The following is an 11,012-nucleotide window of genomic DNA, read 5'->3' on the forward strand; positions in this document are numbered from 1 at the left end:
ATGTTTATAAAGTTTAATTATAAAGTTTATACATGTTATATGGATATGAAGCATCTGAAGATACTCTAATCAATAAGACACGGCCACTAGCAGACCATTTTGATTGCTTCGATGGCAAAGATTCATCATCTCTTTAAGTTTACTTTAAGTGTTTATGGACAGACTCACATGAATGCTGCAAAAGGTCAGCCACAACCAGCGAGCTTTGACCTGACCCTGACCGACCCTACGCTGTCATGTTTCATCCCTGTTTACTTTTATTTTCAATAGATTTTAGTGCTATCACTTCCTGTTTTACTTTGTCACTCGGCTTTACTTCCTGTCTTTGTCTTTTACTCACTATTTGCTCCTTCCTTTTTGCTTTCACCTTTGCCGGATTACGAGTGTTGTGACCAAGTCATCTTTGCTCAAGTCTCAAGCAAGTCTCGAGTCGTTTTTTCCTGGGCAAGTCAAGTCACAGGTTATGTCAAGTCAAGTCAAGTCCTTAGTTAAGGCAAGTCAAGTCCCAAGTCAAGTCACTTTTCTTCCACCCAAGATCCAGCACTCTTACCTGTAGTATCCGGGCTTTATAAAGAGAAAACACAAGGTGTTAGCAGCCCGTCTAATAATGATATTATTGGCCAATTTATATAACCTGTGAATTGTTTGTTTGACTGACAGACAGTCATCTAATCATGACAATCACATACCGGGGAGCTTTTTGAGTCGTCCAATCATGACTCCCAGTTTGCGCTGCGTACATACCTGATAGTTAGAGAGAAAGTTTGAATTACAACATTTTATACTTAACAGCTAACATTCAAACTTGTGAACACACTCATGTCGTCCGAGTCATCATGCCTCAAGTCAAGTCAAGTCTCAATTTATTTTTTGTCAAGTCAAGTCGCAAGTCATCAAAACAGTATTTATTTCTCACTTGCTCACCATGAAGTCCAACCTTAACGTAACTTAACGTGTTAAATTTATCCTTCCTAAAGTCTTTTTTTTTATTAAACCCCAAATTTAACAGACGCTTGTTTGGATCTAAAATTCTCCATCTTTGTATTTACACTCATTTTTCTGTCTTTGCAGATTTCACAGTCTCTGTTGCTCTCATAAATCTGTCCCTGAGTGATTTAAATCTTGACTTGAAGAGTGATTACGACCTGAATTGCTCACTCGATAGTTTCGTCGTTAATGAACTTCCACCTGTGAGGAGTCACTTAGTCAGAGCGACATCAGGCTGCTCCCTCTGAGCTCTGCGGCTTTTCATTAGTCATCGCGCTAAAGCTGTGCGAAAGATTTCACCCTGACAACCTGATGTGGGTTCAAAGCCGTGAGAGTTCCTGTTCTGGACGCTCTGAACCGGCCCGTTCAGAGGAAGTCAGGTCTGTGCTCCCTCCTCTTTCAGCCGCATGAATCCGTCTCAACTCCTGACTTGCAGATTGATCACAGCTCAAATTTGTTTTGTGCCGGCTCGATAGTTTTGTCATTAAAAAAGAGCCACAGCTGAAGGAACACAGTCCACAAAAAAAGGCGAAAAGCACCAGCCAGTTTTATCTCTCAGAGAGAATATTCACTTCAAGTGCAGAATAATTACACGTGGAGTCACTGCGAGCCTCCACATTTCTGCACGCTGAACCTGAAGCTGTGAGCGAGCGGGTCAACAGCCTCATTGATCTCCGTCTCATAGGTGGCTGTATTTTGTTCAAAGCCCTTTGGCGCAGAGTGTACTTCGATCTCTGGGTGATTTATCAAGTCTGCAGCTCCCTGCACCTCGCTACAAGTCACAACACACAGCCACGGTGATTAATTATGTGCTTGGATGGCAATACAGAGTGTAAGCTTGTACATGATGTGACAAGAAGGGTCAATAACCAGCAGTCATAATGGGGCCGCAGAGGGGACGGACCTCCTGGCGTGATTATATTTTACTGCACGGGTGGCTGGAGACGCACGCAGAAACACGACATAACCCAAATATGTACATAATTAAGCCTGATTACAGCGTGATTGTATTAAGAACTATAACAGCAGCAGCAGTTAAAGAGGTGATGCTAAAGGAAGTCTCATATTTCTCTGGGTTCAGGAACATGTTGTTTTCCTTACAGGACAGAATGGTCATTAGATATTACCCTGAAACTTTCGTGGAAATATGTTGTGATTTTACATTTGAGACGGTTTCTTTAATACCTTCTTATCACTCAGATTCCACACATTTCCTACAACGGTCACGCTCATCAGATTTGGTCGTGCCATCTGTTCCAAGTTAGAATTTTAGGGCGGGTTCAAACCAGTCGTGTTTAGTCCAATTAAACCGAACCCTGGTGCGTTTGTCCCCTCGGTGCGGGTCGTTTAGGTCGGTGTGAACGTTGGAATGGTCCGCTAGAAAAGACAGGTCCCTGTCCATTTCCAAACTAACCACAGTACGGTTTTATTCTGGTGAGAACATAAACGGACTTAAAGCAGGACCAAATACAGGAAGCAAACCATTGTGCATTGTAGTGTGTTAGTATGTTTACAGGTGCAGACATTTGCAGAGACACGCAGCGAGATGAGAAGAGGACAGACGTGGGGGAGCAATGACGAAATAGAAATATGGGCTGACCAAACAATTTCATTAATGCTTGTGGAAACGCACAAGAACACGGAGGTGTTCAAACTGAAGGAGAGTGGAGCTGATCGATCTGTGCAACAATGACGGTCAAAACATTAACGTCTGCGATCATGTTGAGTGTGATCGATCAGTGTGCTCTCTCGCTTTGTTTACTTCAGGGAGGTTTAACACGTGGAACATCGACCAATCAGAGAGCAGTTTCCCCGCGCATCAAAACTTTTGGTCCGCTGGTAAAAGCTGCCGTGTGAGCACAAACCAAACTCGAGGCAAAATGTGACTTTGGAACAATTTGGTCTTTGATTCGGACCAAACTAACAAACTTAAGTTGTGATGCACCCTTACAGAGCAGCTCAGTCCTGTTTTAAGACGTATAAAATGCTCTGTTTGAAATAAGAAATTGTGTTTTTTCTGCAAAAAACATTTAATTACCTTGTACAAATCCTGCCAAGGCATCTCCTCCTTTTCCCTCACTAAAAATTCCCCAATCAGCATAGGCCCCGCCCACTACGCAAATTTGCGACCAACTATGTGTTGCTAATGTTAGATAAACTTAGCTCACTTGAAATGTAGTCGGTCGTAGTAACGTAAACGTTAGTAGTCAGTAGTGAGTTTGCAAAGTAAGACGATGACGGTTATAGCTGGCTCGCACATCGACAAAGTGGTTGCCATAGGTTACACACAATGATCTGCATAGCGTCACCCCGTCCATTAACAGGATTGGCTCCTTAGGTTTGTGACGCCCAGCCGTGGGGATGACTGCTCATGTTGTCCCTGATGTGTCTTGTAGCACATGGAAAACACCACATGGAGATGGTTACAAGGTTAAACCCTGGATTTTCACTGAGGGGGCTTTAAAGAGGGATCATTTATGTTTTTCACTTTGGTTAGACACAACATGCAAATATTTACCCTTCCAGATATGATGGAAAACTAAATGCCATCATGTTTGGATTCAGAACATCACCTGCAGATGCACACAGCCTGGTTAACTGCCCCTCCTCCTCCAGGAGCTGTGTCTGATGAACTCTCCTGCTGCCTCCAGCTCCTTGAGGCTGACCAGTGCCCAGTGTGATGAGCTGTTAGCTCGGGTCAGTACCAGGATTTCTCTGATTGACACCGACTAGCAGCGTTCTGTTTCAGCTGTGGAGCGCCTGTTCATCTGTCCCCGCTGAGTTTCACTGTATAGCAGGTCACACGTGGCTGAGATCTGTCTTACTACAGCGCTGTGAACCCAGAATTAACAGTGTAATTTAAATTAACAGTAGTAAAAGGATGCTGAAATAACTGCATCAGGATGCAGATTAGTAACATCAAGCTTTGTCATTAAAAAGCAAGCTGAGACAAGTCAACTTTTAAAATGCTTGTTTCTTGAATGGAGTTTGGATCTCCAGTTTCTGGTACAAGTTCAGGACATACAGGTAAGAAATAAACAACCACATTTTCCATTCAAATATTTGCTTTCTTTTCCTCTAACCTTGTTAAAAACACCAATCACAGGTTAAAAGATTTAAAAGTTTTAAAATAAACTGCTGTTGTGTGAGACCTCAGGTGACCCTTGCAGCATATAGCATATCATAGCTGTGTCCCAGTCCCGCGGCCGCAGCCTTCGAAGGTTATTACAGAAGCGCCTCGAAGGCTGACCCAATTTGAAGGCTCCTTCAGATGCGGCCGACAATAGCGTCCTCCGTTTGCCCGGCTGCAAAGGATCCATCGGGTGCATCCTTGGCGGCCCATCGTATCCCAAGATGCATTGCGCACTAATTCAAATGAAATGATGGACTTTTAAACGGACGAGGAATACACTTTAAAATGTAAAAGTTTTTGGTTTCAACTCAATCGAATAGCCAGTGTCACACATGTTTAAGAAAACGAACGGGCCCTTGAAACAAATTATCTTTAAAATAAGAGGTTACACAATGTTAGTTATGCTAGCTAGTTAGCCCGCTAGCTACCTGTTGCTAGGTGACAGGAGCAGTGTGTGGTGACGCAAGGGTAGACCAGATCGTCTCATTTCAGGTCGGCTTTAACGGTCTACGCAGACTGTGAGTGGAGCATCCTCCGTGGACCGCCTCCTTCGAAGGCTGCAGCCCCGTGGATCGGGACACAGCTTACGATAAAGGACTTCTGAAAAGAGTAGTCCAGCCGTCAGACGGAGCCACCAGCCGCTTTACTGTCTGAGGGAGCTTTACATGAAGCCTGCTGAACCCCCTGAGAGTCCTCGGGGACCCCTGTGACCTTTAAAGATAATAATGAAGAAATTCAGTTTCATTATGCAGTTATGATTCATTTCATTTGTTCCGCTGTTTAACTTAGTATTGCTTCTACTCATAACTATTAACAGTAATGAAACAGCGCTGTAATTGAGCCTCGAGATCAATGGATCCCTCTGCCTCTGGTTAATATCTGTAGTGCAGAGTTACAAATCCTCACACAGGCAGGCTTCACTGTGAAACTATATCCGCCCTGTACAGACACCAGTGTATTCATGATGCTCAACCCCACTATAAGGACGATGTTCACAAAGTCTGCCTTCAAATGATCGCCCTGGTTTACCATTCCTGTGTAACAGAGACAGCTCTATGCTGAAACAGCTGGTGTGCTGTGTGGTACTAACTAAAAGTATAAGTATGAACAAAATAAGGGAGTTCACTTGTGGCCCCATTTTTACATATGGGTCTGAAAGGTTAATGGATGCAAACAGTTGGAATTGTCTCAGTAGATATCTTCAGCCAGTAGCCAGCTGTAATGGCTGTTATCCTTAAGGACAAATGACACCATTAAAAGTTCTTGTTTTTGTCACTAACAGGCTAAGATTGGTATCCTAACGGGGAATCTACACAGGTAACGTATTTGAAGCATAATTTGGACACGAGTGTGTCGGGACAGAACCGCGCCAATGTCATTCAATGCTGCGATCTCCACCAGCCGCGTGTGCTGCGCGGGAGGCAGGTGAAATACACGACTCATTTTCTGCTGCTCTGTTTGTTTTACGCATCAAGTCTATTCCTCCCCGCTGCTGCGCGTCAGTGAGGCGTAGAAAGCCATTTAATGCTGTGTAAATAACGCCCACAACCAAGGAGTCCATGTTAAACCATGTGATCTGTTCATTTTGGCCAACTTGATTTCAGTCTCCTATTGAACTTATTGACAGGCTACATGAGCAGCGATGAATATGAACATTTCCTCAACATCTGGGTAAACCAATCCTTTTAATTCAATCTCATTTGACTGGTACATCCGACATAAATACAGAGTTCATGCACAATGAGAAATAAGTCTACAAGTCGGCTGCAAACTTGTCTTCTTCTACTGTTTCCTGCAGACTGCAAACGATTTGGCGCCACTGCCGCCCTTATTCATGGCCAGGAATCACAACTACCACTGGCTAACTTTGAGCTGAAGAGAGACAGGTAATGTGGGGAGTAGAGAGTAGGGGGATGACATGCACCAAATTATTGGCAGACCGGGAGACGAACCTGCGATCAGTGCGTCCAGGACTGTAGCCTCTACATACGGGGCGCCCGCTCTACCAACTGAGCTAAACCAGTCCCTTTCGTTAACGAAAATTATGCTGACGATGTTCGTCAACTACCTTTGTGCCATGATGAAGACGAGCTAAAAATATATCATTGACGAAATGGTACTAAAGTGTTAGTGGTTATATTTTCCCCCACTGTACATCTAACCTGTGTGTCACATTACAAGCAATGCATTCCTGTATGTGGGTAACGGGTAATGCGAAGCTGGTTGTGAACGTTCTCTGTTAACTCTGCGTCAGGCTCTGCGCGCTCACAGAAAAAACGTGTTTTCACATCATTCGATGCTCCTTACGCACAAAAAGGAGCGATCATACGGCAAGAGAGGAATGTGCAGTATGTGCTACTGTAGTTGTATGGCTTCGTTCTGTGGCTTTACATGTGTAACGTTACGTTCCAGAAGTTTCCATACACACATGAGGATCTATGTTACCTGAAGAGAACATCGTCAGGACATCATTAACAGAAGGACGGCGCTTTACAGCAGATTGAGCCTGTGTCAGGCTGATAGAATTAGTTTGAAGAGGACTAAACGTAATGACTACAATGTTACTTTTTATTGACTAAAATGTTTAAAGTTTCTGTTGAATAAAACTATTAAGGGTAAAAATGACTAAAATGTGACTAAAACTAAGAAGCATTTTGTCGAAAGACTAAATCTAAAAGAGCTGGAGAACATGTAAGAGTCCGATTTCTTCCTTTAATAAGAAAAAATAAATGAAATCTGAACATAAAGCTTTTATTCCGCAGAGGACAGACAGCATGTGTCTTTTAGTGATGTTCATCAGCAGACGAGCTCGGCTGACTTGTCCACAGCGCGCACTCTGCCAACAACGTTCATTAAACACCTTCTTATCAAACTAATATGAAGCACTAAATCAACACTTCCTGCAGCACTGTTTAACATCTTAATTGCAGATGTTTGATGTTGCCACTTCAGTTAACTCAGAGGTGTTTACTCTTCATAATAATGAGGGTGTAATTAAGAGGAAAACAAATCAGACTGTATAGAATGGTTTTTACTGCACCGAGATGTAACAAATCAATGGGTACTTTTAGTACAGCATGAATACAATACTTATTTATAGTTGTTTATATTTATATTGATCTTTTATCAGTGTTTAGTTTACAGTGTCTGCAGAGACAATAAGAATAAATCAGACTCCTGACACGGAGCTGCTCGTGATCGCAAACATGAAACATGACGTACGTGTAAATAATAATTACGTGCTGCCAACACAGAAGTGTGTTGTACTGACAGAAAGATGTTATTAGCTTTGTTCTTGTGCATATTATTACTATGAGCACGTTTTAATACATGCTAATTATACAGAGAGACGGCTTCACAGCACGCTGAAACAGCTGCTCACAGCTTCATGAGAATACTTTCTTCACTGATTCATCTTTTGTGATTCTCTGCTGCAGATCAAATGATCTATTTATACACGCAGGAAGGAAACATCATGTTACAGAGTCTGACAATATGTGAAGTCATGAGTTTATTTGAGATGTACAAAGTATTATTATAGTTAAAGGCATAACTAGTTTGGCAGCTCACAAAGCGATTGCAGCAGATTTGAGCATCTTCACAGGATTAAACATTTTCAAACAATCAAACTTCTGATTCATGTGGATCAATATGAGAGGAGAGAAATATTCTAAATGTGACATTTCACTTCACTTTTGGTAACTTATTTTCCTTTTTTATTTAACCTCCAATTTATCAGTCAGTGAATACACGGCTGTGTTAAATACTTGATTCTGATTGGTAACTCACAACATTCCGAGGTCTGCTCACTTCAATAACAGACCGTTGCTATGAAGAACAGACCGTTAGGGATGCAGCTCTAATCACACAATCCGGAGGGCTAACTGTAATCATATCAATCCACTGAAAGAAGCTGATGTTTGTCTGTTTAACTCTTGTGTTCATGTTTTGGTTACTCAGCCAATGTTTCAGGGTCTGGTGGACCCACCACATTATTGGGTTTTTAAATCAATACAGCCATAACAATTTATGTAAAATATCTATTATCAGTTGTTTACTTTATCCCAATTACAAGCAATAAAGACAGCATGTATGGTTAATATTTAGCATTTACCTCTGTTAGATCATTTTTATAAATAATAATGCAATCCGTTTTTGTGATAAATGGGGAAAAAATGGAAAAATCAATATCAACAAGAAAAACTTATTTTTAACAAATCCCACTGAAACAATGTTCAGAAATTAAACAAATTTATGTCTGAAACACATTTATGTCACTTTACAGACTGACAGACAGACAGACAGACAGGTAGATCTAAAACGGTAAGTGGACTTTTACACTACATATAACATTTACTCATTCACACTCTGATGGCCAAGGCCTAAGTGCCAATCTCCAATCAGATCTATGCACATTCATACCCGATGGCTGTGCCACCAGCAGCAATGTGGGGTTTAGTGTCTTGCCCAAGGACACTTCGAAGCGTGACTGTAGCAGTCAGGGATCGAACATCCAACCTTCTGATTGAGAGGTGACCGCCTCTACCACTGAGCCACAGCCGCCCCATAGGTAGAGAGATAGACAGATAGATAGATAGATGGAGCCGAGGTAAATTAAGGATACAGTATCCACAACACTCTACACAACACATCAGCCCCATTGAACACATAGTCTATTCATGCCGACCTATACACCACTTGAGTTTTACAAAGTGTGTGTGTTGCATATGTATTTTGACAGAATTTGACAGAAATGACATCTTCAAATTCTGAAAAGTTCATTATTTTCTCAAGCCTCTCTCTCTTTGAAAATCATTGCTAAGGCCCTCTGAGCAGAGAGTGTTTTCGCCATCTTGATCGACTGCGATGCAGAGGCACACAGGCAACGCTATTTATTTGTTGTGTTTCGCCCCCAATTTGCAGGTGGGATAGAATGTGAGAAATTATAGAATGGTTCCCGCAAGACAGAGGGTTAAATGTGCGGGAATGCTGGAGCAGACAGGTTTCAGTGCTTGAAATGTAACAATGTTGCAACCTTGTATGTGACACACACACACACACACACACACACACACACACACACACTACCCTCGGGTCCAGTGGACCCAAACACCACATGTGTAATATAGGGGGGTTGTACAGTGTGAAGTCATTAAAAATGTGTTCATTTATATGTTCTTCACAGAAAATGAGGCAAAGCCAGGGAGTCTGAGGTTGAAATAATAATAAATCACATCATTTTTCTTTTGGTAAACATTGAAAACGGGTCACTTCGACAGGTGGCTGTAGCAGTCAGGGATCGAACCCCCCCAACCTTCCGACGACTCGACCACTGAGCCACGGATAAATAACACTCACCTGTGACAGTGAAGTGTGTCAGTGGGCAGTTTTGTGTGCTTCACACATTACTCAAACGTTCATAGAGAGACAGAACAAGTGTACACTACTGTGAAATTAATACGAATAAGGTGAAAGATATTATAAGATACAATAAGATCGTACTACAAATAAACAACAAAACAGAATACGATTTTGCAACATGAATACAGTAAAACAAGTGATTTAAAAAAACATTCCTAAAATCATTCATGTAATAATTCTTTATCTTAAAGAGGCTGCAGAAGTTTGAAGTCACGTATAGAGATATTAACTCTTCAGGTGTTCTCTGGTCCTCAGACTGATGCTGCTAAAAGCTGCGCTCTCACTGCCTTTGAAGGAATGATGAATTCACAAACAAAAAATTACAGTCAGGTGATTATTGTTTCATCACTGCTAGTTAGTTATTATTTATAATATTCAAACGAATATCCTCGACCTCATGACATTTTCCAACGAGGTCAAGGGAAAGACATAGGACGTGCATTTTTGGACTTCTTGGACCGCACCTGAAAATGTCACATCATGTTCACATCATCCGCCTTCACGGCCTCCATTTCCACTGCTATGTCGACGACACCCAGCTCTACATCTCCACCAAATCCACCACTGCTGCCTCACACTCCACCATCACAAACTGCCTCACACTCCACCATCACAAACTGCCTCACAGACATGAAAAACTGGATGCATGCAAATTTCCTTCAACTCAACAGCAACAGATCTGAAATCCTCATCATCGGCCCCACATCACTCCCCTCATCCTGCCCCGACTGCTCCCTCTGCACTGATGGCTTCACTGTTCCCGCTTCCACACACGTCTGTAACCTGGGTGTCATCTTTGATCAATGCCTCTCATTTGAACGTTATGTCAACCACATCTCAAAAACTGCCTTTTTCCATCTCAGAAACATTGCCCGTCTTCGCCCCTCCCTCTCATTCTCAGCAGCCGAAACACTCATTCAGGCATTCATCACCTCACGACTGGACTAATTCAACAGCATCCTCTTCGGCACAGCCTCCAAAATCCTCAACAAACTACAAAACATTCAAAACTCTGCACCCACCCACTCCTGCACCAGAGATCATATCACCCCTGTCCTTCAGAACCTCCACTAACTCCCCATCCAACAAAGAATCCAATTTAAAATCCTCCTCACCACCCACAAGGCCCTCCACAACCTAACAAAAAATCCTTCATTTGCTGCAAGCTAAGAGGCAAACTAACTTGGCTAGGTTAGCGTGTTAGCAAACAAGGACAGTTGAATATTAATTATAAGTTAATCCAGATCCAATGTTTGGATCAAGCCCACGATATGCGAGCGATATCCTGACGCGCTTTAAACAAGGTGAAAAAGTGGGTGGTTAATTCTGCTAGCAATGTGCTAAAACATACAAGATAATAAAAGTTAAACGGCGTCACAACTAAACATTAGCTTAAAATAAAACGATATATTGACTTACCCTGCTGTGCAAGAACATTGTTGTTCCTGTATTTTTTAGTTATTTAGGGTTT

The sequence above is a fragment of the Semicossyphus pulcher genome, unplaced genomic scaffold (assembly GCF_022749685.1).
Source record: "Semicossyphus pulcher isolate SPU_LCO1_2020_fin unplaced genomic scaffold, fSemPul1.0.p SCAF_5, whole genome shotgun sequence".
Taxonomy (NCBI): Eukaryota; Metazoa; Chordata; class Actinopteri; order Labriformes; family Labridae; genus Semicossyphus; species Semicossyphus pulcher.